The 27,500-nt window shown below is 42.1% G+C and overlaps 1 long non-coding RNA gene across 1 annotated transcript in view; it reads right to left on the bottom strand.

Annotated features, from left to right (window-relative positions):
• LOC147018914 (uncharacterized) overlaps positions 1-27,500 on the bottom strand; it is a 45,601-nt gene that overhangs the window by 15,275 nt on the left and 2,826 nt on the right. The window contains exon 2 of the long non-coding RNA XR_015062584.1: positions 18,641-18,732. This is a non-coding gene — a long non-coding RNA (uncharacterized LOC147018914). The remainder of the gene's footprint in view (positions 1-18,640; positions 18,733-27,500) is intronic.

The raw sequence follows: 27,500 nt of genomic DNA, 5'->3' as shown, positions 1-27,500 counted from the left end.
CACGAAGGTCGATGATCAATTGCAGAGGTAATAATCATGCCTGGAGTATTGTAATTTATCCAAAGAATCATTATTTGCCTCATTTCCGATTCATCATGTCAAAATCAGCAATCCCAGCACCTTAGATAGTACTTTTGGTTATGAGACAAATAGCAAATAAATGACTGATCAATTTCTTCGATCGGCCCTCATCATCGGACATGGGATTTTCTGCATCACTGCTATGACACGACTCTCTTCATCATCTGATAAAGAATCAAGGAATTTGTGTTTCCTCAAGAGGTGAAGACTTTCACACAGAAGCTTCTGACACCAGATTGACCGATTGTAGTAGTGGCCAGAGATGACACCATTGATGGATCCTTCTGCAATTGTCTGGGCTTCAATCATCACATCCCACAGCCAAGCATGAGCAAAATGCTTTCCAATCACTGCTAAAATGTCATGAAGGTGTGGAATTCATCCATTCTAACCACTATATTGTGAGATAACTAGTCATCACTCCAACAAATCTCCTGGACTTTCGCATATATAGCCTGGTCACAGACAATGACAATGTGATTAAAATTGAGTGAGCCATCTCCACACTTTTCATCAGGATTGTATAGATTGTTGATAAATCAGTCGGTGAAGCTTCCATGACGGTCAGAGCATGTAGGGCAGACCTATCTCGAACGTTGTCTGCCTGAAGGATTGTATGAAAACCAGTCCATCCAGGGATCAAGTGGAGCCCGGTATTGACATATTTGCAGTAGAAGAATGCCATTTCAATGGGAATGGCCCCCTTTCAGAACCACTTCATACTTTTCTTTTTTCGACAAACCTTCCTATACAATGCCGATATTCAAGGGGCCACGTCTTTCCTTTTGAGTATAATACTCGATGGAACTCAATGGTGGAATCTTCAACAACCTGTTTCAGTTCTTCAAAGATCCTCTTTTGGAGCCATCTTCGAGAGCATTCACCACCCGCTGAACCATCAGACCATTAGTGTGGTTCATTGTGCCATGTCCAGTTTGAGTTTCCTGCCCAAAATCAATATTATCCCAAACAATTATAGTCGGTGTCTTCTTTGAAAATCCGGTTGGAATGTTGATACTTGGCTTGTGAATTCTTAGTTCAGCTAAACTAGTCTCAAGATGGACAACGGAGTCATCGTGACGCGCAGTGACGATGCATGTTCATCAAATTCAACAGCTGCGATGAACTATATAGGCAAATGCCTGATTGCTATCCCTAAACTCAGAGACTTTAGCGTCTGTTTTTGACCCTTCGAAGCAAGTTCAATGATGTCCTGACAAATGAACAGCACTTTAAATTCGACATCAGGAGAAACATACATGTGTGTGTGTGTCACCATTTTTCTCAGAGATGGCCAAATGGATATTTGGCAAACTTTCAGAGGTTCATCAATCAATGTCGGGAGTGTTTTAATCAAAAAAATGTTTTAAAAGTTTTGAAACAAAAGTTGGATTTTTTTTTTTAAAATCACTCTGTAGTGCTTAAGCCTTTGTAATGACATGAAAAGTAATACTGTATTAAATGATCCCCAACCCCATTCCTTACTGGGTGGAGGGAGGTGTTTTAGGCCCCCACAAAAAAGTAGACCAGTCAACACTGGGCACCCCTGCTAGTATTTCATATAAAGCGATAGGTACTATGCCCTTCAAGCTTGGTGTTCGCTTAACCGTTAAGGTGGCTGGCTTAAGATCTTAGGGCCCTGAGTTTGAGCCCCCGTGCTGATGAAATAACACCAGGTGGGTTGACTCAGCCTGTCATCCTTCTTGGGTCGGCAAAATGAGTACCAGCTTAGTGGGGTAATAAGCCATTCGAGTATGCTGTGTCGGAGTGGCGACCCGTCCAGGACTGTACTCCTTAGCCAAAAGAAACTGCCGCAGCAGCCCTATGCATCTCATGGTATGACAGAAATGGTTATTGGTTACTATGCCCTTCACAGATAAATTCAGGTCTGTTGACCTTGGAGGCCAAGGACTCTGAAGCCCGGGACAATACTTCATCTTATTCTGGATGTATAAAGTGGCATTCTATGCCATATGCATTAGTTCAACGTCTGGGCATTGTCCCTCTAAATTCTGTCCAGTCATTCGTGAAGGTTGTCTTTTGGTGGTACTGCTGCCAATTTCACTGTCATTGAATTCCATGGAACTGCACTCACAGCCAGTGCCTGCACTGTCTGATGAGTCACCTTTCAAAGAAAGAACACAAAATTAGCTTTTGTGAGTTTGTCTGTGAATAGGAGCCGAGATGTTTTGCCATTGTATTGATGGAAAATCAAGTGAGGAAATGATTTCAGCAATATTGATTTCAGGTGGTCAGTCCTGGAAAAAGGAATCATGAAACTGCACTGGTTGACAATAATATTTCAGGATGTAAATCACTTCAATGGATAACTCCATACTCACCTCAAAAAAAAGTAAACACCATGGTGCTCTTTCACTAATTCAGTAAACTTCCGCACAAGCGAACGTAGTGAGTGAGCCGGTGCACTTTCTGGTGTGCAATGATTTTCGTTTGAATCACCTTTTAGCAAAACACCTTGTAACCTTCTGCAAAGAGTGTGCTGTCAAACAAAGTGAAAAATGAACAGTCAATCATATAATGTATCTAATATATATTTTGGCCTGTTTGCTTGTCTGTCCTTTAAACAAGTGCAAACCGTTTGACCTCGAGCTACCAAATTTGGCACAGGAACCTCTTATGGGATGACGAATGGGAACACAGAGTCGGTCAGCCTGTCTGTTTGTTTGTCTGTTCTATACGCAAGCGAAAATCATTTGACCTAGAGCTATCAAGAAAGAAGAGCATAGCGCATGAGATCTGCAACAACACTGCATTTGACTGTACCTGCAACATGAAAAAGTGTTCGATTTGGCACAATTCCATATTTTGGTGCATTTTTCCCTAAAATCGTCTGCCACATCAGGTCCCATCATGTGCGTAATGGTTGGTACAGGAAGTTAATGTGGCAATGTTTTTTTTTTGCAGTTTTCAAAAATCCCAACAACTTTACCAAGCCACCAAAGAAACAGGCAAGTTTGGGCAGATCCACATCAGCAGGCAGAAAAAAAACGAAGCCTGGAAGCATGAAAGCTCCCAAGAAAGACAATCACTCCTTGAAACTGACCGTGGACGACATGCAACAGCCACAGCAACAGAAATTTAAATTGGGGAAATAATGTGAAATTTATCCCGGGCAACGCTGGGTACCTTAGGTAGTCCACTATAAAGGAGGTTGAGGCTGTGTGTGGGGGAAGGAGTGAGGAGTTTTTTTTCATTGAAATTCGCCCTAAACAAGGCTGAGAGCCACTAAATGTGTTGGGCTAAAAAAAAAAAGGAGAAGAAAATATTTCTGGGCTCAATGGAGACAACCAACGAGCATATAAGCCCTCTTTGCAATATCTTTTATGTACATTAGCTGTCAGAATTGCATGTGTAAGTTTACTCTGTGTAAAAATGCAACTCGCCATGATGCTATCACCCTGTGGGTATGTGCTAATATTCTTTAAGAGGCAACACTTGTAAGAATAAAGGCCAAGTATCAATTATTAAAATTTCCAAATTAAAGGTGGTTGATGCACATGGATGTGTGGTGATCTGATACTGGTAGACAATCAACTGGCAGACATTCAATATCTATTCCAGGATGATTCCTTGGCAAAGCATCACCTATCATTCACAGCTCACAGACTGACAATCACTCGTTGATCACTTCTTGAGATATCTGGAAAACTCCAGGAAACACACCCTGTGGTGTCGAACTTTAGATGCACCACGTGATGGTATACATATGCACATAATGTTGTTTTGCAATGTGATCAAAGCTGGCCGACTGGCAGCCATTTTAGTTGTAATAAAAACCCAGTATCTAACACGTCCTCAGCCATTTCTCGGACATGCATTGTCCGATTTTGTTCCAATGTGACACAAGCACAGTACACCATGGCATCCACTTGCACCTAACTTTATCTTGCGATCTGATCAAAGATGGCCGACTGGTAGACTGGCGGCTATTTTAGTTGCAAATAAGTGTGGGCTAGCCATTTAACTCAGTACAGCTAAATTACTCAAACAACGGGGGCTATGACATTTTATGTCTTTTTTCCTTGTTGTTTCTACTTGAGTCAGCACATATCATTTTGGTCAAAATCGATTTTTAAAATGCATTCTTTCTTCTTGCAAGTTATCCATGTTTTTGGAAGAATGTATGACTTTGATGACAGCAAAGAGCTTGATCGAAGTTTCTTCCTTGGAGGGGATTGGTGCTTGAGGGTGGCTGACCCAGCTGACAATTCTGAAGTGCTTTCCTTTGCTTGATTGCAACGTCTCCATCTAACCTGGAGCATTTTTTTTTTAAATCAGTGAAATGCTGATAACAGGTATCGTGATAGCCGGCACCATTGGGTATACCCATAAAGTCAATGTGGTCATGACTCCCGTGACGAGACTTGGCTATCTCACCACATTCACCGTCCAACTCTATCCATTTAGACAAATATTCACGGTTACTTATCCCACCGATCTATGTGAAGGTATGAATATCGTTTCTTAATGGATGATATGTGCATGAGCATGACACACATTTGGGGCGATTTTTTGGGCACTTTTTCTGTAAGCATCGTTGCAATACATGTCCTTCATGGAGGTAGCAATTGCTGAATCAATATCGTACTTGTTGTCACAATGCTGGCTGATGTTTGGCTGAGTGTCAATATTACTATTCCGCTCAAACAACTCATTGCGCCCGCAAGAGGCTACACTACAAGAAAATAGTTCTGAAGATTAACAGCAGCTACTTAGTGTTGGACACAATTTGTAATGCGAACTTTTCATAATGACGAGAAAATATGTTTCTGAAACTTATTGAAGCGTAGATACGTAGCAGTTCCCCTACTGGAACAAAACTGAACGAAAGATCGGACATGCTCGTGGCCTATGCGAGTAAAATCCCTCTCAGGATGTGCCTTTGGCCAGACAGCTCCAAGATCGCCGATGACCGACCTTAGGATGGCCGTATCTCCAAGCTGGCCTCGAAAGCTAAACTGGAAATTATCAGCCGCGATAAGCGCTTCCTTGACGGATCTCAGCTATTCAATTGAATACAAAGCCTTCATGCCCAGTGTCATAAAGTTTTCTTCTTACCTTGGTTGTAATCTCCTTTATCGGGTGTCAGAATGTGGAATAGAGCCCTCCCAAGTCCCAAGGCCAACGTATCTCATTCTTTGTACTCAGACATTTCAAGGACCAAGTTGTGATATTTTGATGTTTTTGCACCAGTCATGATTATGTTCTCAAATCTTTGTTCCAAGGGCTCTTCCTTACAGTGGTCCAGAATGCCTCATATAAAAAAACAAAAAGTAAACAAACTCAAATTTTAAAAAGCCAATCCGTCCATCATGACAACTCTGCATTCCCATTCCAATACTTGTGAACAATTTTGGGATAAAATCCCTCAGATGGCCCTGCCGAAAGAGGTTGATAAAAGAAAGAGGTGCAAGGCAGCCATGTATCGACACTTGATTGACAAGAGGACGATTATTGATTGGTTGTAGGAGGTGTGGAAGTGTTGGGGGTTGGAGGGTAAAAAAGGAAACAAATAAATGAATAGGGCAACACAAAACCAATTTTTTTTTTTAAGTGGTACTGTCCCCGTAATCCCCCAAAACCGCTCTCCTTTCGCTCACCCTTCAAGCAGAGACACAATAAGAACCACAGCAAAGCATAACTTTAACCAAACCTTTCACCCTGACGAAGGGCTGATGCCCAAAACATCAGCCTCACCTTGCTTCACATGGTGGTTCATATACATTTATCAAGTTTCGGAAGATTTTGTTTGCCGACACAGACAGGCAGACCTAAACTCACCTCCTATTAACCAAACTTTACCTGGATACCTTTAAATCCACTGTCAATAGGAACATATACAAGCCTCTTTTAAACCCATCCACTGTCCTCACATCCATGGCCACTACCTTTGAAACTACACAGAGAAAGATATTCCTGTCTCATCACCTTTTCCCTCCGCCATCTGTGGTGGATGGAGGTAGTGTTAGAACCCTGTCTATTTGTCTGATCGTTTGTTTCTGTGCAGGATATCTCAAAAAAGTTGTGAACATATTCGGATTAAATTTGGTGGACAAGTTGGGTTTACGACGAGGACGAATTTATTCGATTTTGGTGAAGATCCGGCTGCTATAATTTTCTAAGTGATTCTTCACGATTAAGGAATATGGCCAAACAATATTCAGCACGATATCTCAAAAAGTTGTTTACAGATTTGGACGAAACTTGGTGGACAGATTTGACGTGTAACATCAATGAATTGCTTGGATTTTGGTAAAGATCCGTGCGGAATGTATCCGTTCTTCCGAATGCCCTTCTGTGTTACTCTGCTTTTATTACCCTCGCCGAAAGAGAAGGTATTGCATTTGGGTCTGTCTGTCTGTGTTTATTTATTTCTCTGCACAGAACTTTCATGTTTTCCTCCGCAACCGCTTGTCGGATTGAGATGAAATTTTCACCATTGGTGCGAATATTCATGCACAATGCTTTAATGATTATTATGATGTCATAGGCCACGTGGTGTGGCAGTTATGTTGGAAAAAAAAAACAGAAAAACAAAGGACCGCTGTATCTCTGAAACAACATCAAAAAAGAAAATTGAAACTTGGCACATAGCCATATTGGATTGAAGAAAAATATTAAATAATGTTTTCTCTGGAACTACTTAAAGAATTGACGTAAAACTTCACAATTAAAACTTATTCATGATGGGGAATACAGATTTTAAATTTCAACTTGATCGGACACATGGTCTGGCAGCCAGAATTATTTAATTATTTTGAACTGGGTTCTTTTTTTTGTTTTTTTCGTTTTTTTTAAAAAATAAGGCTCAATTGGGTGTTCCTGGATGGGTTTGAGAGTAGAGGATTATCAGCTGAATGCGAATCCTATCCATGTTCCTCCAGATCACTTCATCTTTGCTTTTTGCTTGTTCGGGTTCCTTCTGATAACTCCAAAGCAGAAGTGTTCCTATTTGGTCTTCCATTTGATTTGAATTCAACATATTTTAATTCCATGCTAAATTAAATTGAATAATAATAATAATAAACGTCATGGGTCAGGGTCAGGTGTCTGATAAAAGCGGGGTTGCATCAAAGCGGGACGTCTTGGTACCCGGTCATCACTGCCAGCAGTTATAAAGTGGGAGTTCTAATTATGTCTCTTATTAATTACATGACACACCAGTACATAAACACCACACAAAATACACCACACAAAAGAAGTCCTGGCAAGGGTCTGCAATCTCTGATTGTTCTTTTTCTTGTTCACTTTTGTTTTGTGACTCTTGTATTGTCAATGATTAGGAAATTTGTACAATCAGAAAATGCTCCTGTCGGGCTCCTTCCTTATCTTGTCTCAAATACCCACAGGCCACAGTATCCCTTCCTTTTGCAATGAAGAGCTGTTTTCCGATTCCATCTTCATAACTGGTACTGTGCTAACTTCCCTGGCATTGTGTTGCCAGTCTTATGGGCAATCTATTTTGCTGCCTGAAAACAACTTCTTCCACTGCAGTTTTAAGGATTTGTTCTCGAGAGTGAAAGCATCATCATCGACAGCAATGATGGTTCGACAACCGAGTGATATTGATATTTTTTAACAGACTCTGGCTTGGAATACATCCTGACCGCACATGCTCAGAGGGGAGTGAGATAATATTTTTTACTCTGTCTGCCTGCCTAACAATCAAACGAATTGGAGAATCATTCCAAACAGGAAACTTAATGTTTTTAAGGGCGTTATAAGGAACATAAATAACAGGCACGAAGAACTAATGTAATGTTTTAGATAGGGTGATGCAATCGCTGCTGGGAAAATGGCGGTAAAACCCAGAACTTTTATATTTATACTTGGTGACTGCATAAAACAAATCACCCTCATAATACTTCCCAGAACCATGAAATATATAAATGCACTGTTTAGCATGAGAGGGTGTGGCATGTATTTCGGGTTAAAGATGATCCCGCCATTATGAGTAAGTACCATCATCTCCATCAATTCGTCTTTGTCGTCGCTATCAACATCGCCATCACATTATTGATCAAGTTTATCACCATTATTATTAAATGTAAATTTCATGATCTCAATAACTAAGAAAATTAACTTTATTTTATGTTCTTCCGAAAGGCAAGTAAGCCTGGTGTTGGCTTAACGATTAGGTTGGCTGGCTCAAGATCTTAGGGTCTTGAGTTTGAGCCCTTGTCATGCTGTTAAAATAACATCAGGTGGGGTTGACTCAGCCTGTCATCCTTCCAAGGAATGGGGAAATGAGTATCAGCTTTCTGGGAAGAATGAGCTGTTTGAGTAACCTGTGTTGGAGTGGTGACCTGTCCACAATTGTGCACCACAACCAAGGGAAAACTTCCTCTGCAGCCCTATTTGTCTGAAGATGCAAAAGTGTGCTTATTATTATTCTTGGTATTCAATGGGCCAGAGATTAATTTTATGTTCTTGTGATGACTGTAACAAAATCACTGGATGAATATCTTCGACCTATTGTGGGCTGGCCAGAGTGGAGGGTTGACCAGCAAGTATTTGGTTTCCGGACTTCCAGGTGAACTGAGGCAAAGTGATCAATCGCTTGATGTTTGCGATTTATCAGAAGCATTTCCAGTGCACAGTTTCCACGCTTTTCTCATTATGGGAATTGTAAGCTGTGCAATCTGTTTTGAATGCGGCCGATTTGACAGGAACACAATCGGCCTCTGACTCCTTTTGCATCATCGCAGGAGACGACGTAGAGAGAGGCAGTGATGGTTCATGGGAAAAGCTCCCCGTGGCCATGTGTCGATAACCTAATAGCGAGGTAGAGCAACGTTAGAACGTATATCCACAAACGTTGGGCACACAGGGTTGTTCGACTTTCTGATTTGCTTCAGACACGGATGCCTTTCTGGGGACATCAATACTGGAGTTTTAACGAGATATTCTTTGAAGAACCTCTTGAAGTATATCAATTGGCATTGAATTGTGACAGGACAGTTTGGGTGTCGTTCACCATGGTATGTCATGCCAGATCAGATCCTTCAAATAATTTGTTTTGTTTTTTTTCCAAAGGGCAATGCACAAGGCATACCAAATCAGCCTCACACCTTTTTACAGCGCGGCGACATTGCGCTGTTATATATTATTTCATGTTTCCTCCCTTGCATACCGGCCTGTGGACCTTGATGCATTCACGAATAAAAATTCCATATTTATAACGAGGTATAGTCATACATTATTGACGTCTCCTTTTATCTCAAAGTTATACCACAGGGATAATCCTCTTCTGTTTTTTTCCATCCAAGTCATTAAATGTGTCATGAGAGTTCAGAGTAGATTTGAAAATATGTAGGAAAAAAAACACTTCATTATGAGCTGTAGCTCGGCAACATCCCCGAATGGAGTCTGAACGGAGTTTGATGTAGGTTGTAGGAGGCCATAATAGGTATAAAGAAAAGGGATGAATGCCCTTTTTAGAAATAGCATTGCATTGCCTAATAGCTTCAGAAATGCCTTTCATTTCCAAACCTTTCCTCTTTTGATAGAACACATCACCTTTGGTTCCTACAGAGATTAGTTCCTGGACAGGGTGTAAAGTCTAACACTGCATATGTATAAGAAAAGTGCAGAGCACCAGTTTCTGTTCGCGTGTCAAATTATTGTGATGCTGACTTGTCAATAATTTCCAAAAACTGAGCAAAAAGGGTGTAATGAAATTTTTTGGTGCAAAAGTCATGAAAATCAATTTGTATTCTCACCTGTGATGATAAAATAACGAATATGTTGTGAATGCCACCCAAACTTGGCTCATGATGTGGAGAAACCTCAGTTTGTCCATTCTCTACTGTCCTTGTAAGTCTCGCAGTAACCTCCTCCTCCTGGTTGAAATCCCCAAAATTCAGGCTGAACGCACCCCTCAACTCCTCTGTTCCTCTTTTTCTCTTGTTTGTGGAACTACCTGCTGGAAACGCTTCGATCACACTCTTCCCTCCAAGGTTTCATGTTTAAGTGCTGCATCATAATCTCATATAAACCTGGTGTTGGCTTAACAGACAAGGTGGCTGGAGTTTGAGTCCATGTTGTACGTTTAAATTACACCAGGTGGGTTGACTCAGCCTGTCATTCTCCTGAGGTCAGCGGAATGAGTACCAGCTTATTGGTAACTGGACGCTATCAGAAGCACAGCAGTGCTTCCAGAAATGATGCAACCAGCAGTCACAGGCTACAAACGAAATAACATCATCTCACATCATCCCTCAGCCCTCTCTCTGATCTTTTCTACTCACATTAACCCAAATTCACCCATCGCTCTTAATCACACGTTTCTGTTTCTTTCACTCGACTCTCTTCTCTTTCTCGATTCATTATTTCAATTACTTGTTGCAACCACCTGTTGCCCCACTGTCCATATTGCATTATCACCTCACCCTTCTATGAGCTTCGATCTTTATGGAAAAGGAATAAAGTAGAACGGCACTCGGTAGAGTGCATGTGCATACCTCCGCCACGCGGAGCAGTTTACGTTTTGTATTCCACTGATAGTCCGGATTTGAACGAAAACATAATCAGCTTGTTCTTGACATCTACCCAACTCCTCGACCTAGTTTTATCACAACGAGCCCATAACTTTTTGAGATATCATGCTATTTGTGTATCGTTTTTGGCCCAATCTGTTTCAATTGTGAAGAATCACTTAAAAAATTCTCTTATCCGGATCCAGATCTTCACCAAAATTGAATGAATTTGTTCTTGTTCTCAACTGTAGACCTGTCCACCAAATTTCATCCTAATCCGTCCTTAACCTTTTAAAATACCCTGTTCTCAGACAAACAAAACATGAGTGAATACATAACCTCCGTCCACCATCGGTTGCGGAGGTAATAAATAAATCACGTCAAGAGTACCCTGTTTATACGAATGTCTGACCTCCATGGGATTATTGTATCAGCAGTGTGCCTTAGAGTGATGTAAAAATAGTTCTTCTTTCGTACCAGCACAAGTCTGCGAGTAGCATCATTGGCTGAGGGCATTACTGTGCCCCTGATGTGATGCACTGTTGGGTGTAGGACAGGAATTTGATTTTTTTTTTCAGGGTGCCAGCGATAGCTCGCCTACTTTTTACAAATACATAATGGGATCTTTAACGAGTACCAACTAATGCCGGCAGATGAGATAGTCATTTAACACATATCCTGGAGATGGCACACACATTGATGAAACACCAGGATGACAGTTTATAGCTGGGTCTGGATTCGAACCCAAGCTGCACGGCATCGAGGTGAGTGTGCATACTTCCAGGCCATTCTGCCAGTCCTGGAAAAATAATAAAAGTATTGTATTTTTGTTTTTTTTGTATGCAAGGTCAAGGCTTGTGGAAGAGCTAGAACACTGAATGAATTAGAGCGCAACAGAACAAAAGGAACAGTAGAAACAACAACAGCAGGTTGAAGGATGAAATAGAGGGAGACAAATAAGGGATGTAGGGAAGAACAACAAGGAAAGGATGCACGGGGTGAACAAGATGGATACAGAAGCCAACTCTCAGGAAGGAAAAACTGGAAATTTCGAAGGATGTGCGCTTGGGGAATGGTTAACGGAGGGAGAAAAGATCATGGTTTTTGGAATGGGGATGATGGAGCAAGAATGTTTGTAGGAATGCGCTTTGAATACTGGTGAAGCTGAGTCTATGGGTCTATCACTTCACCGTTAAAGACAGCTCGGTGGTCTCTCTCTGTCTTCTACTGCCTCCTTTCTGGTCTTGCGCCCTCTTCGTCGGGTCAAAACACCACCCGACCCACAACAAATTGCAACAAAAGGTTTTTGAGTGGTTTTCATTCCTACTGGATATAATGATCAACAGAAAAAAGTCTACCAAAATCTGACTTCCGGAAATTAGTTAAAACAGTCATTTTCAAGATGGCCGCCACCGGGCTTTGAAATAACTGAAACAGCTATAACTTCTTCAATAATTGTGATAAAAACATAATTGTTGGTTCTGGTCCATGGTTTTAATGGATCAGCAATCCACCGGTGTCAATAAAATTTAGATCTGATCAGTATTTAACGTGAAATCCAAGATGGCGGAAAAAAAATGAAGGGCGTAAAATCAATAAATTGTCTCTATATAATCAAACCTCTGTTAGGCAATCACCCAACATTGATCAAATTCTAACAAAAGGGTTTTCAGTCTTCTCTTACCATTAATTATATGTGATGTATTACATGTCAGGGGAATGTCCCTGGCTCTGATTGAGTAGCCTATCCCTTTTTTCGAATGCTCTTTCCCTGAATGTTTTGTTTTCTGTGTTTCAGGTTTGAAGAATGAGAGCTCCTGAGATGCACGAAGATCGGTGTTCAATTTGCAAGGCGAGGCTTGAGGATAGAAGTGACGTTGTGCAAATTCGTCAGAAGGGCGCTGATGGCATCAATGCAGCCAGTGTTCAGAGAGGTGATGATGTTTATGTGGTGGCTGGATGCAAGGTACACACGGACTGTCGTAAACCGTATATAAATCAACATGACATCCCGAATCAAAAGAAGAAACAAGGACCATCCAAAGAGTCCAGTAAGCGAAGTTCACGTGTGTTGACCGGGCCTTTCAACAGCAAATCTGACTGCTTGTTCTGTGGGACCACAGTGGACCTTGGAAGTTTTGACTACAGTCATGTCAAGACTGACGACTTTGCCAAAACCATTCTGGAGTGCTGTGAGAATCAGTCCGATGATTGATCATTCACAGTGAAAGGGCGGATTGAGTACTATGGTGGAGATCTTCATGCAGCTGACTGCATATATCATCATCAGTGCAGTGTCCATTTCTGCACTGGGCGTGATGTACCAGTGCACTTCCGGAGTGGACCAGATTCAACAAGTAGGAAATCTGGACGTCCGATAGATAGTGATCAAGAGCAGGCATTCTCCGGAATGTGTTCATATCTTGAGATGAATGATGAGGAACAGATCACTGCTTTGTACCTTCGTGGCAAAATGGAAGAGTTTCTTATGGATGAAAATTCTCTTCCATACACCAACTACTATCTGAAGAAGAAAATGAAGGAAAGATTTGGTGACTCCATTTATATTGCTGAAGGAGAGGGTGTAAATGACATAGTTACATTCAGGGAGAAAACATCACACATACTCCGGTCATTCTACAAAGAAGCACAGCGAGAAGGAGATGAAGAGGCACAAAAGAAGGCCATAATTGAGACGGCGACAAGGCTGATCAAGAGTGATATTAAGAACGATGTACCATCTGTTACGGATCACTACCCAAAATCAGAAGAACTTGAACTTGACTCTGCACTAGCATTCCTTCCAGATACACTTCGAAATATGTTGAATAGTCTGTTCGTTGGAAAAAACCACGCAAGGTAAAGTGGCTCGTATTGGACAAGCCATTGTACAAGCAGTGAGACCTTGGGCTGTCATTGCACCACTCCAGATTGATCTCGCTGTATATTGGTTGGTTGGTTTGGTCCATCACATATATCGGTCAAAATTCCTTGTGGAAACCCTGTGTAATATGGGGTACGGCTCGTCATATGGTGAAGTACTGTGGTTTGAAAAGAATGCGGCAAGCTGTGTCACACCCGATTTGATAATTGAAGAAACAGGCGTATTTCACCTATCAGTGTTGTTTGCCGGTGAAAATGTAGATCACAACATAATCACCCTTGATGGAAAAGGTACCTTTCATGGAATGGGCATGATAGCTGCATTGACTCCTAGTAGAAAATCAAGTCATCTTGTGACAAGGCAGAAGATTTCAGAATTGAACATTGTACAGATGTCAAAAATTGATATCAAAGAATATGGCTTTGCAACCAATGTTCTTGGCAACATCAAGTTCCGAGACCTCCAAGATCTCCGCGTCTGTGACATGAGAGTTGAGATCTTCTGGGAGCTATCCTTCCATTTGAAGCAGACTGTACCAGGCTGGCAGGGGATGATGCACATCCTTCACTGAGGACAGACATTGGCAAGACATGGAGGTGGATGGTTGATGGATACTAGAGTTGGTGCAGCACAGGCATGATGGGCCGAATGGCCTCCTCCTGTGCCAAAGTTCCTTGTGTGTGTGGTTCGTGGTTCAAGGCAGTCATCGTGTTCGTCCATGCTATTAGGATGTCATTTATGATTTTCTTTTTTAAATTTCCATCCATAATTGTGCAATGGTTATTCCGTTAAAGATAAGGCAGTTCGACCTTTCACATCCATTATTAGATGTATCCACAGTGGTGTGAAATTCAAGAAACTCTCACGATACTTTTGTTTATAAATACTCCTCATGTTTTAAGAATAACAAATCTATGCTAAAACAAAATAAAATTTGCTCTTTAAACGTGGACATTCAAGGAAATTTCAAAAACAGATATGAAAGGAGGGAGTCCCAAGGGTTGTCATTTGCTCCCTGTATAATTCCCAAACCACCTGCCCCCACCGCCCCATCCCCTGACTCCTTCATGCATCCCACCCCGGAGGTATGTAATGCCTGCTGCACTTTTTCCTCTCCCTATCAAGGCTGGAGTGCCCCAAGGCAGTGTTCTGGGCCCAGTCCTATTCCTAATCTTCATTACCGATTTCTTTGACTCTGAAAAATCCCCTTTATTTATTTGCTGATGACTCCACCCTCGTCTGTAACATCCCTTGTCCCTCACAGATAGGCAGACAGCAGTCACTTCCCTCTCTGCAGACCTCGATAGAATCAGGAGCTGGTCCTACACTTGGAATACGTCATTCAGTTGTCACAAATCTCTCTGTCTCTGTCTCTGTCTCTGTCTCTGTCTCTGTCTCTGTCTCTGTCTCTGTCTCTGTCTCTGTCTCTGTCTCTGTCTCTGTCTCTGTCTCTGTCTCTGTCTCTGTCTCTGTCTCTGTCTCTGTCTCTGTCTCTGTCTCTGTCTCTGTCTCTGTCTCTGTCTCTGTCTCTCTCTCTCTCCAGAAAGAATGTCTGGTGAACCCCCCATCTATTTCCTCAACAATTTTCTTGAAGGATTTCAGTCACTCAAGCTTTTTCCCCTCACCATCACCCATTATATTTCTTGGACAAACCACATATCAAAGTTGGCCTCCAAAACCAGCCATAACCTGGGAATGCTCTGTTGTGCAAAGTGTTTCCTTGGCACACCTGAACTTTTACCGACTTACGAGGCCTTAATCCACAGCTTGATGGAGTACAGGTCTCCCCTCTCGACTGGTGCCCCAGCCTCACACCTTGTTCAACTTCACGTTGTGAAAACCAAGGCCTTCAAGATTATTGGAATCTCCCACAATGAAGTTGAGTCTATGTGCCCATCACTTTTACAGAACAGACAGTTGGGTGGTCTCGTGGTCTTCTGTTGCTTCCTTTCTGGACTGGCCCCCTCTCCCTTTTCCATTCTCTGTCCTATCCCCCCCACCCCTGCCCCTCAAGGGTTTCTGTTGGGCGTACCAGTAATCCCCTTCTGGTGAAGGTCATACAATCCAAAATCACCCCTCACGTCCTCTCATTTGCTCATTTTCTTCACTTGTGGAACCGATTTCTTCAGGTGATTCAATCTCATTCTACTCTCCGGGGCTTCAAGCCGACTGTTTACCACCATATCAGGTCATTCTCCATCCAAATCTATTATTCCCCCCACCCCCCATTAACCATTCCCAACCCCATCTTTTTCTAGGTTTTCAGTTTTTCCTTCCAATTCTGTTTGTGAGAGTTTGCAGCTGTATCCACTTTGTTCACACTGTGTCCTTCCCTTGCTCTCATTATTCCCTACATCCCTTATCCCTCTCTGTCTCTTTCTATTTTGTCCCTCGACCCTCCTGCTGGCGTGTTCCCCTGCCCCCGCTTCTTATTGTTCTTTTCATTCTGTTACATCCTGGTTTGATCTGTGTTCGTGCTCCTACACGAGCCTCGACTGCATACTAAAAAAAAACAAAGCACTCTCTCACGAGATCAGGTGCCAAGGTGGATCTTGCCATACAACATTTGCAACAGTCTCTCAAGCCATGGACACTTGTGTTCCAAAATGAAGAAAAATGTAACAAAAATTAAAAGGCAACAGAGAAACGACACAAATAAGAAAGAGCACAGATGACCAGAGTAAATGTCGTAGGCGAACAGAAAATAAGAAATAAACTGCAGAAGGGAAATTTGTACATCCACTGAAACCTGTAAATAAATGTTTCAAATGGACATGTGGCTGATGACAAGGTCGAAGTGCACATTGCTATAACAATTGGTCAGAGAATGGCTGCTAATTTCCAAGGCAAACTACCTGAAGGACTCTGTGAACCTGTCAAGAAAGAAGTCCTTACAATGAAGACAATGAAGAATGGTGTCAGGATCAGAGACAAAACGGTCTACGACAAAGCTCACATTGGCCTATACCTTTATAAATTACTCAGCTATTAACTGGCACATCTTCCTTTTAGCTTGTTTGATTAATATGAAGATACAAGAAAGGGAAACAAATCCGTTCTTATGGACAACCTGAGTTTGGAAGATTCTCCTCATGCACACCCTGAAACCAAGCCAGATGTTGAGATAATTGATGATAATGCAATGCTACATCACATCTCATGGCTATATTGTCTATAACAGTGGCTCAGCTGGCAGAAGGCTTTGTCAAAAAACACTTGAAGTGCATGTCATGTCTGATAGACATCAAAGGGATCGATAAAGTCACATGAGCAGGAAAGACACACCGCTAGTTCTCGACGCCAAGCCATAAGTATGACAATGAACGCTATTCTGAATTTCTGATAATGACTTGCTCAGGACTCGTGGTCACCTATTCTGCCTCTTGTATGGTATACACACTGAGAACTATGGATAAACTCAGATACATGCTGTTCCTCACAAGGAGAGAGAAGTGTTTTATCTTCGACTGCTTCCTCTAACAGATGAGACACTGAGCTGGCACAAGAGAGCACACCTGCATGCCATGCTGTGGAAGGTTGCTGATCAACAGGGACCACCGACGTTTGACGTAGAGTAATATGGCTGCCACATTAAGGACAGCAAATATGTCAATAAAGGATGTACTATTAAAAATGTGAGTGCTGTACGTCTATAAAGTAGAGTATGTGTATTAAGAACATGAGTGTTAGAACACGAGCATCTCTACAAAGGACGTACCATTAAGAATGAAAGCATATCAATAAAGTACATACTATTAGAACATGACTACGTTTACGGAGTACGTACGATTGGAATGTAAATCTATACAATAAAATCGAAAAGATCTGTTTGTCCACTGTATGAACATAAATCTACATCATCAATGCATCGTCGGCACTCGACACACAAACCAATTCCTGGAGAGGGTCTGCAATCTCTTACTGCTCTTTCTAGTCATAGTTTTGTGTTTGTTTCAATAATATCTGAAAATGAATAACTTATCAATTGAAAAATAATTTATTATGGTAGGAAAGAGAAGAATATGAAAAAGACACCATTATTGCCATTTGTGGCCACTTCATTCTTCATTCGGCAACCATAATAGATATTTAATTAACATTTAACTCTCAAATTACAGGCTGCATCTATTAGAAGAACAAAAAGGAAGCTTACAAAGAACTATTCAATGGGAACCTTAATGAGTGAGTACACAATGAGCAGTGACAGCCATTTTGGATTTCCTTTAATATATAAAAAAAATGCCTAAAGGTGCCAGAGCGGCATCATTCAGATTCTTGTTGAGTATACCCAAAAGACCAGGAAAGCGCCATAAAACATACTATTGACCCTAATGCAAGGTTCAGCTACCATCTGGACTATTAGCCACAAAGTTAATGCAACCCAAGAGTCAAGACCATTATAATTTATCAACCTTAAATAACCAAAGTTATGCAATTTTTTTCCCCCAAAGGATTTTTTTGTTCAAGTTTCACAAGAAAGAGAATGTTAAATTCCCTTGCAAAAATTCCTTTCAACCAAATCAAAGCAAATTGAAAGCAAACAATTAAATGTCAATTCCTGAACGGACTTTCCGATTAAAGCTTTCACTTTGAAACAACAAACGCATGGAAAAACACAAGAAACGTTTTCAATTATCCTCTTGCACATTACACTTCCTGGCAGAAAAGCAATTTATTACATAGTTTACACAAAAAGGTGCCATTTTCGCCCCCTCCACCAATACCCCATCCACAGTCCATATTGGAGTTTTGTATCTATGATGTAATAAGTCAAGATGAACATTTTGAAAGTTTTTAAAAAATGCACAAGATGGCTGCATTTTAACGTACAGGTGAATTGCTTTATTAATTAATATATATTTTCCCTTTTTACGTTAATCAAAACTTATTCTGCATTTGAAAAAAAAAATACAGATTGTCCCATAAAAGGTAACGTAGACTTGAATGCTGATATATCGTTTTTTTTTTGTTTGTTTTAGTCCTATGATTACAAGACCAGCATCATTAGAAACAGCAACTCAAAACTTGTGAAGCTAAGTGAAGAATCAAGATATTCTACATATCTCATGAAGCTAAGTGAAGTTTGGTCTTTAAAACAAACATTATAAAACTACTTGAACTCATTGGGTCTGCATAGTAAACATCAAATATAAGCTTCAGGATAGTTATTACTTACATAAAGTGTATATGTGGTGGGAAAGATGATGGTTCGTAAGTCATAGTTGACATCGTTGTTCATCGAGGCCCTTTCATCCAGACGGATATTGTCTAAAACATAAGGATGAAATGATACACTTTTATCCACAAAGCTCAAACCGTAGGCTTCTCTTGCAACAAACAGTAAGGTCCATCAGTTGCTTGTCATGAGCAACAATAAAAACACACAAACACTGAAAGGGATTATTTACTAAAAAACAAAAAACAAAATCAATATTAAAAGGAACTACACTGATGATGCTTTGCGGCTTCGTGCGTTTCCACCAAGTGAAACGAGTTCCTCTCAAAATGCAATTCCATACACAAACAATAATATTAAATCTTGTTGTACAGGGGACATATTTGCCATAGTATGTGTCTCAAATTTACAGTGGGGATCAATTTATTGCATTTAACGATTATTGAAAATAAAATGGTTAATGTGGCATTTCTGCAATTTGTCCACATGCTTTTGATCAGACCCTTCCTCACCTGCTCGACCATCACATGGAGTATAGACCATGTATGCATTAGGCCATGTACACAAACGGCCCACCCACCTCTTAGTATGAAATAAATAGACAGCCTCCAAGCCAGAATTTGTGAAAAAAAATTATCGCGATGCAAAGTAAAAGGTAATCTCATGCAAAATGGGTTTGACCAAATGCCTTGAAATTCTTCAATGGAATGAATAACAGACAGGACAAGTCTGACCGTAGCAACACACAATGACTATAATACTGCGCTGTGATAGGAGTAACCCAAAATCATTCCCAGGAAGCTCACAAGTTAGCCCACAAAATACGTTAGCTCGTCATCGGCCTCATGTGGAAGGATACAGGTCGCGTTAACCTCATTTCACTTCAAATTCGAGGATGAGGCCATTGAATGATATTATAATAAATAAACAAACTAGAAAGGTTCTCTGTTATAAGTGCCCTCAAAACATTATGCAAAAGAACAAAATAAATTGCTGCAAACCGCATTATCTTGGGCAAGCAGTACTCCAGACTTTGGTTGCTCCAATGATCGATGAAAGGTTCATAAGATTTTAATAAAAATGACGATAAAGTGTTCTTTTCAAAAAAATTTTTACAGAAAAGGATAGAAACCTTCAGTTGGTGAACAGCTGTCTTGAAGACCTGGTGGGAAGAGTGGGATGGAAGAGAGTGTGGGAGTTTGTTCCAAAGGTGGGAAAAAAAGAAGAATAAAAGAATGAAGGTGAGTAGTGATTTTTGACCTTGGCAGTTTCACAAGAAAGGGGTTGCTGGCAGACCTTGAGTGTCCTGCGGACATATTGTTGTGGGCCGGGGTTCGGTGGTGATAAACGACCACCAGGGGGAGCAGTGGAGTCGTCTCCCACCAAACACCCGGAATTTAGGTCGTGACTCTCGGATAAGTCCGAGAGTTCACAGGTCCCTCAGCGGACCGTGGTCACTAATATTTCGACGGTGTGGGGTAGGGTTAATTGCCGAATTTCAATATACCTAAATACCCACGTCATCCAACTACCGTGGAAAACCACACCCTCGACCGACTTTGTCCGAATCGAGTCGCTATCACCGACTCGGATCCGGCGTAACCGAGCGAAAGTTGCCAAAGCCGCGCCGGACCAAATGAACAATCCACGGCATGAACGGCCCTACCAATTCACAACACGCACCATGCTAGGCCAATGGAGAAAAGCACAGGAAAGGAGCTGGTACATTTAACAGGGGTTTATTTTACAACGATAATCGGGGAGGGGGAGACAAAGAGCAGAGTTAAACCAGCTAAAAGCAATGTAGGTATGTACAAGGCACTTAAACAATTCTACTTAATGGACTGGCACCACACACACACACACACACACACACACACACACACACACACACACACACACACACACACACACACACACACACACACACACACACACACACACACACACACACACACACGAACTGGGTTAGCCGGCCTTTATTGAGGCCTCCAGCTCGGAAGGAAAGGCGAGCCGAAGGCCAGGGTCTGGCGTGCACCTGTCCGCCTTGTGCGGTTTACGACGATCTGGTTGCATGGTGGGACTCGAACCCACAGCTTTCGCACAGCGCCAATCACCAGGGACCGTGCTCTCCAACCGGCCACGCACCAATGAATCAAGACCAAGGAGAAGATCAGAGACGATGATGACCCAGGACCAGATGAACCAGCCAGCACCAAGACCTGCGACCCCCAAGACGACCAACTTCCCCAGCCTGGCTTTCCTTTATATTGTTGTGGTTGTGGAATTTCACAAAACATCATACAGGTGCCCCGGAGATCAGTTATATCGATAAGTATGTGTTTCAGGTTAGAATCCCCACCAATGCGTAAAGGGATTGTTTGTGTGCTGGGCTGTGAATCTTTGAGGTAGCCATTATTCTTTTTCTATCTTTTATTTTAAAACATCGCAACACCATCATCTCCTACAACGCGAACAGACAACAGCAACCATCATCTCCTCGTCCTACACAAACAATGCGAACAAACAACAGCAACCGTCATCTCCTCATCCTACAACAAAAAACGCCACCTCCGCACCAAACGTCATTATGCGCCCCGGCGAACGGCCGTGGCGTGAGCCAATTACCAGATTCGGATCACAGGAGGGCTTTCCCGAAACAAACCAGTGACGTCAAACATGGGGTTTCCAGCGAGGCTTTCGAGGAGTGTGAGGTCAGAGGTGAAGAGTGGGCAGAGCCCCGGCCTCGGGTAAGAGTTCAAGGGGCGGCTCTCGCCCAGACCAATAAAACGGCGGAGTTCGATTTCCATGACGCGTTCGGGAAATTAGCAGGCTGTTAAAGCCAATAAAAGTGTTCATTTGGGCCGACGGACATTGGTGATCTCTGCTCGGGTCACGCACGGTGCGGACACGGTAACGGCTCGCCCCGCTCAAGGTCCGTTGAGGTATAAATTCTCGGTACTTCTGTCTGCATGGATAATTAGGTGCATTGAGATTCGGCGATTAACCCTAAACCGCGTGGACAGAATATTGGCAATATATGGTGCGTTAAGGCACCCGTAGCGGTTTCCGGAGTTGTCCGGAAGCTACGACTGCAATTCCGGTTTTCGGCAGATGCACGACTGCGGTTGGGCCGTAAGCGGTCGTGCGTGGGCGGTCGATCCGGTGGAATTCACAACAATATCTTTCTTGTCCGGGGTGAGAAAAATCGCCATCTGAAGCGGTCTCCACCCTCATTGGCTGGGGTGTCGTGGGAAAGTCACCCTCTGTGGCCATCTCAACCCTCATTGGCCGGGGTGTCATGGGAAAGTCGCCCTCTGTGGCCTTCTCAACCCTCATTGGCTGGGGTGTCGTGGGAAAGTCACCCTCTGTGGCCATCTCAACCCTCATTGGCCGGGGTGTCGTGGGAAGGTCGCCCTCTGTGCCTGATTGGACAAGGGATGGAGTCGGAGCTGAGGCGATGAAAATCTCCATCCACGTACGTGGTCGAACGCACGTGGGCAATGGCGTCGGTGTGTGAAGTGAAGTGAAGGAGATTTGTTGTAAACAACTAACTATAAAGAAACTTCGCAGCGAACACATGTAATTCCCATAAGACACAGGTAGGGGACCCTAACTATAAACACATACTTATCGAGATAACTAAACTTGGGGACTGCTGTCTGTCTGTGCGTCGGTGGAAGTCCTCGTGAAAGCATCTCTCGTGTGTCGATCGATACTTTAGGCCTCAGTCACATTTGCTCTACGGCGAGGATACGGCGGCCGTACGCTCTCTGAATTGACAGAAACGTGCGGCGGCCGCAGAGAAACTGAGGTGGCCTCAGGGTGGCCCTATGCCGTATGGCTATATTTTACAGGCTGTAAGGTCGCTGTGGAATTATAACGCGGAGTTATAACTTTTTTCATTTCTACGTTCGCCGTAGAAATTCGACAAGCCGAAACAAAACAACTGATAAAAAAAAAACTAACCCATTCGTTACCATCCGTCTGGCCGCACGTTCGGCTTAGGGTCCCCCTGCGGTCGCCTTGTGGGCACCTTGCGTCTGCCTTTAAAATGCTATGGCCGCCGCAGGAACGCCCTAAGGTCACCGTGCGACATCAAATCAAAGACCGTAAGGCACACCCATGTTTTCGGTCTCCACAATTTATAAATACGCCATGCGGCTACCCGAAAAATAACAAGAACAAATGTGTCCAAGAGCAGCGTCCAAAACCTAAAGGTTTTGTCAGCTAAAAAAAAAAAATTACATTTTTTTAAAAAAAACAACAACAACAACAACAACTTCCGATATTTCGTCACGTGCCTTCATTAAGCCAATAGCGAAACCCGTAATAATGTATTTACGTATTTACGATATATCGTGTATTTACGAAATATATAATGTATTTACGAAATTACAAGACGATAAATGGAATAATCTTTAAATAGTAACGTCAACTTTTCGAAACTTTAAAGCAAATGTCCGAATATATTTAAAAGTTCATGATAGACGCTCTCAAAAGGCACCGTCTATGTGAGGATGTGTACATGTGTTTAGTATTTAAGGAGATCCGGATCTTGTATATACAAGAGCCAAGTCTGAGAGATTAAGGTTTTGTCTTCACAAGAAGAAGAAACAGAAACAGAAACAGAAGAAGAAGAAGAAGAAGAAGAAAGCCAAGCTCCCAATGAGCAGCAAGACATATGTGACTGCTACATTGTGTGACGGTGGAAATACTACAGCCGCTTTATAATTGCTAGTGCCCGTACATTTTGTAGACCCTCCGGCCGCCGAGCCAAGTGTGACCTAGGCCTTACCTCATGTTTTCACCTTCATTTGTGATGTTTTTTTTTTTTTTTAATCATCTTGTGTTTTAATTAATAACAAAAAAAGCAATCCGATCACGTGGCGTGACGGACTGTCGGGCAAGGATTGAATTTCACAGCAAAACCAGTTGTAATTTTTAATATCCATGATTCTGTCAGCCCGATGAGTTTGATGAAAGTGATTGTGGTTCTGCGGGCATCATGATTGATGAGCTGCCCTGGGGGCAGCGCTCTCGCAGAGTGCGCGAGCGATCGGAACCCAGGCCAGAGCACGAGCCTGTGTGGACCTTTGGATGTGGTGATTGTACCAGTTTACATACAATACACCGCCACCGAAGGTCATATTCTCATCTTATTTTACCTTAAACATGGGGAATTTCAGTTTAAACTGAGTGGGTTTTCTTTGGGTCCACGAACGGATTAATTCACTCCATTATTTCTTATTGGGAAAATATTTTTGGAATCCGAACTTTATGCAATCCGAACAGCCTCCTGGAACGAATTAAATTGGGATTCTGGGGGCACGACGGTATAGGCAAACACCTATACTCCGATCTCAAGCGGTAGCGCACGGTGGACGCACAGTCGACGCAGACTGCCACGGAGGCCTACGTAGGTGCACGGCGGGCGTAGGGGAACCGTGCGTCGACCCTGCGTTGCCCGTAGGTAGTCACACAGACCTCAAGGCCACCATACGGCGACCGTGGAAATAGTGTGGTCGCCGTAATTTTTTGGGGGTTGGGAAAATTCATTTTTCATTGAGAAGAGCTTATGGCAGCCGCACGGATAACGCAAGCCCACTGTACGCCCTACGTACGGTCGACGTGGAACACATCTACGTCATAGCTTGGCTTGTCAAATTGCTATGGCAAACGTAGAAATGAAAAAAAGTTATAACTCCGCGCTATAATTCCACGGCGCCCCTATGGCCTGTAAAATATAGCCAAACGGTGTAGGGCCTCCCTGAGGCCACCTCAGTTTCTCTGCGGCCGCCGCACGTTTCTGTCAATTCAGAGGGCGTACTGCAGCCGTATCCTCACCGTAGAGCAAATGTGACCCAGGCCTTACCAATCAATGCTAGTAGACAGAAAACCAGTAGTGGACCAGGGTTAATGTCCATTCGAGGGTCAGAGTTGTTTGTGATGAGACACCCTGCCGACAAAGCACCAATCCAGAAGTTTATAGTCTGATCGCGAATCAAACCCAGACAAGATAGGTCAAAGTTACGTGCACTACTTCATCACCACTTTGTCTGACAGCTGCGTTGATTTGTCAATTGTCTACGAATGTCCCTGAAATTCACGTAAAAATACACCGATGGCTCTCATTGCTCTGCTCTCTTACAACATAAAAGGTACAATCTCCTCTGTAGAAATACATTTTTAAAAGTCAAAATCTGTTTGTACTTCTGTCAGTCATTGAAAATCAAGTGGACTTGCTCCTAAAAACAAAAAACCCACATTAAACCTTTCATAATGTCCTCTACAAACATTTTCCCCAAGATACAGCATTGCTTTGTACTGACGTTCTTTGGAAAAATTATTGCATTATGTTTATAAAAGAATGTCAAAGGCAATTTAACAAGCTTTGCTCTTTGGAACAACTGACCTTTCACCAATTGTTTCAAATGGTCCATCAATTGCACAAAAACAAAACAAAACAAACAAGCAATGTAAGCTTAATTAGTGGATACTAATTCTTCACTACCTTACATAGTGTTCATAAAAAGGGGAATTACTAAATATAATTCCTTTTGCTTCATTTTAATGACAAACGATTTCCTAATTTAAGTGCAATTAGGAAGCGTGCATTCAGATACATTTAACCACGTAATTTTTCGAAAAATAATAAAAGGAATTATGGAGTCCACCATTTTTGCAAAAAGTAGATGCAAGTTCACTTCTGTGAGCATAGCAAGGATCTGGTGCAGATGTTTAAAATAATATACCACCATCAGTACTTGAGGGCTACTGCAATGACCTGTTTTAATTTTAATCCACTATAAATGTATGAGTTGTGTGTGTGCGCGGCATGTTTTTTGTCCTGGAGCTTTCTGATGTGGAGTGCGATACAAAAATATGATCATCATGACCTCCTGAGTCGATGAGGCAAATTAACTACAAAGAACCCGGAACAATTCACATGTTTTAAACTCACGCCTTGTTAAGGTGTAGAGAGTAGCTTAATAGGTCCTTCCACAGCATTGCATTCTCATTACAAAAACAATGATAACATTGTAACAAAGCATATATTAATGAATATTAATAATTTGGCAAGAATAATAAATGTATAATCCCTGCCCTGACCCAAGCACATCTGGGTTTGGTGAAAGGCAAGCTAATGCTGAAGCAATGCAGCAGGTGGGTATGCTACAAGGCCATGAAGACCAATTAAAATTTGGTCCAATGGCCCAACGGGCCCACTTGTATTAGAAACACATCTCAGCTATATATCTATAAACATTCGTAAAGGTTTAATGATCATGCACGGAAGTGATGATATAATGCCAACCATGGCGAGGAAATCATGGCACAGGAACTGTGACATGAAAATGATGTAATGGGGACAGCAGCACAGTAACTTTCCATCTTCTCTCTTATCCAACTATTTATTGATCTTATTGTTGCAATCACATATTCTCCCACTGGCCCACTGCAAAAATGTTGCCTTTAACCTCTGTCAGTGTGCTCTTCTATTTTCACACCAAAAACCCAGAGATTAAACTGGCATGATGGGACCATGAATATGAGAATGGCAAGATGTTAATGGTGTGATGGGAAATGCAAGTACCGGTATGTGTATCGATATTTTACCCAAGTGTAAATCGACAAATAACATCAATTATGGGCAGTGAGAACACAATAAAATAAAACTCCCATCAAGACACTGTCACCAAATAGCCTACCTTGTGATCAGCTCACAAATGCCATCTTCCCTAAAATCCACAATTACATGTAAACACACATTTTTTTCCCCCCCCACACACCAGAACACATACACAACAACAAAACAACTCCACACGCTTCTTTAATCCACCCATCAGAAAATCTTCACACCATACATCATGAAACCATAAAGCAAACCCATTCGATACTCTCACCTCTAACACACAACCAAGCAACCAAACAACATACCTCACAGCTTTCCCTAATACACCACCCAGCCTGCTTCCACAAACTTCTCCAAATCCAGGCTGATTCTCCCATTGAAACTTGGAATACTTCCTCACGAACCTTTCTCCCCTACCTCCCAAATACAAAGGCATCGAATGATTTACCAGCATACCTCAACATATTCCACCTCAAATGGCATGATGCACTAAATGCACCACATTTCTTCCTGCACTCAGCCTCCAACTGATTGTATTTTTAGCTCACCTGGACTTTAGTCAGGTGAGCTTATGCGATCAAGCAGTGTCCGTCGGTGAGTGAGTGAGTGAGTCAGCCCGCATGAACACTTCAGTCATTATCGCTTGAACCAAACACACAATTTTGATGAAACTTGGCCACAAGCTTCATATCTGATGCCTAACGAAGGTGGATTTACCGCATAAAAATCTGCGCACATTAAGGGGGTCTACGGGGCAGGGTTTGACCCCTTAAAATAGGTATTTGCTCTCCACTCCAAAACTACAGTATTTTCTATCTTCTCCAAACTACACACAGAATTTCAATGAAACTTGACCACAACTTTCATCAACCCTGAAGTACGAAAGTTTATTGACTGCATCAAAATCTGTGCTCATTAAGGGAGTCTACAGGGGTGTTTTGATCCCCCAAAATAGGTATTTCCTATCTTCACCGAACTACACACAGAATTTCAATGAACCTTGACGACAACTTTCAACACCCTTGATGTACCAAAGTTTGTTCATGGCATGAAAAATTTCAGGGTCTATGGGGATCTGTGAGGGTTTAAATGACTTGCTCCTGATCAAGGTGAGCTTCAGGACAGGCGGTCCTATTTTACCATTTTATTCTCATTTACATTCAACCAGCATGGTACTGACATTTCCTCAAATATCACTTTCCTTGTTGAACCAAACAAATTGAT

The sequence above is a fragment of the Eptatretus burgeri genome, chromosome 10 (assembly GCF_056783735.1).
Source record: "Eptatretus burgeri isolate ZD-2024b chromosome 10, Ebu_testis_v1, whole genome shotgun sequence".
Taxonomy (NCBI): Eukaryota; Metazoa; Chordata; class Myxini; order Myxiniformes; family Myxinidae; genus Eptatretus; species Eptatretus burgeri.
The sequence above is the reverse complement of the archived record's forward strand: the minus strand, read 5'-3'. Positions and strand labels throughout refer to the sequence as shown.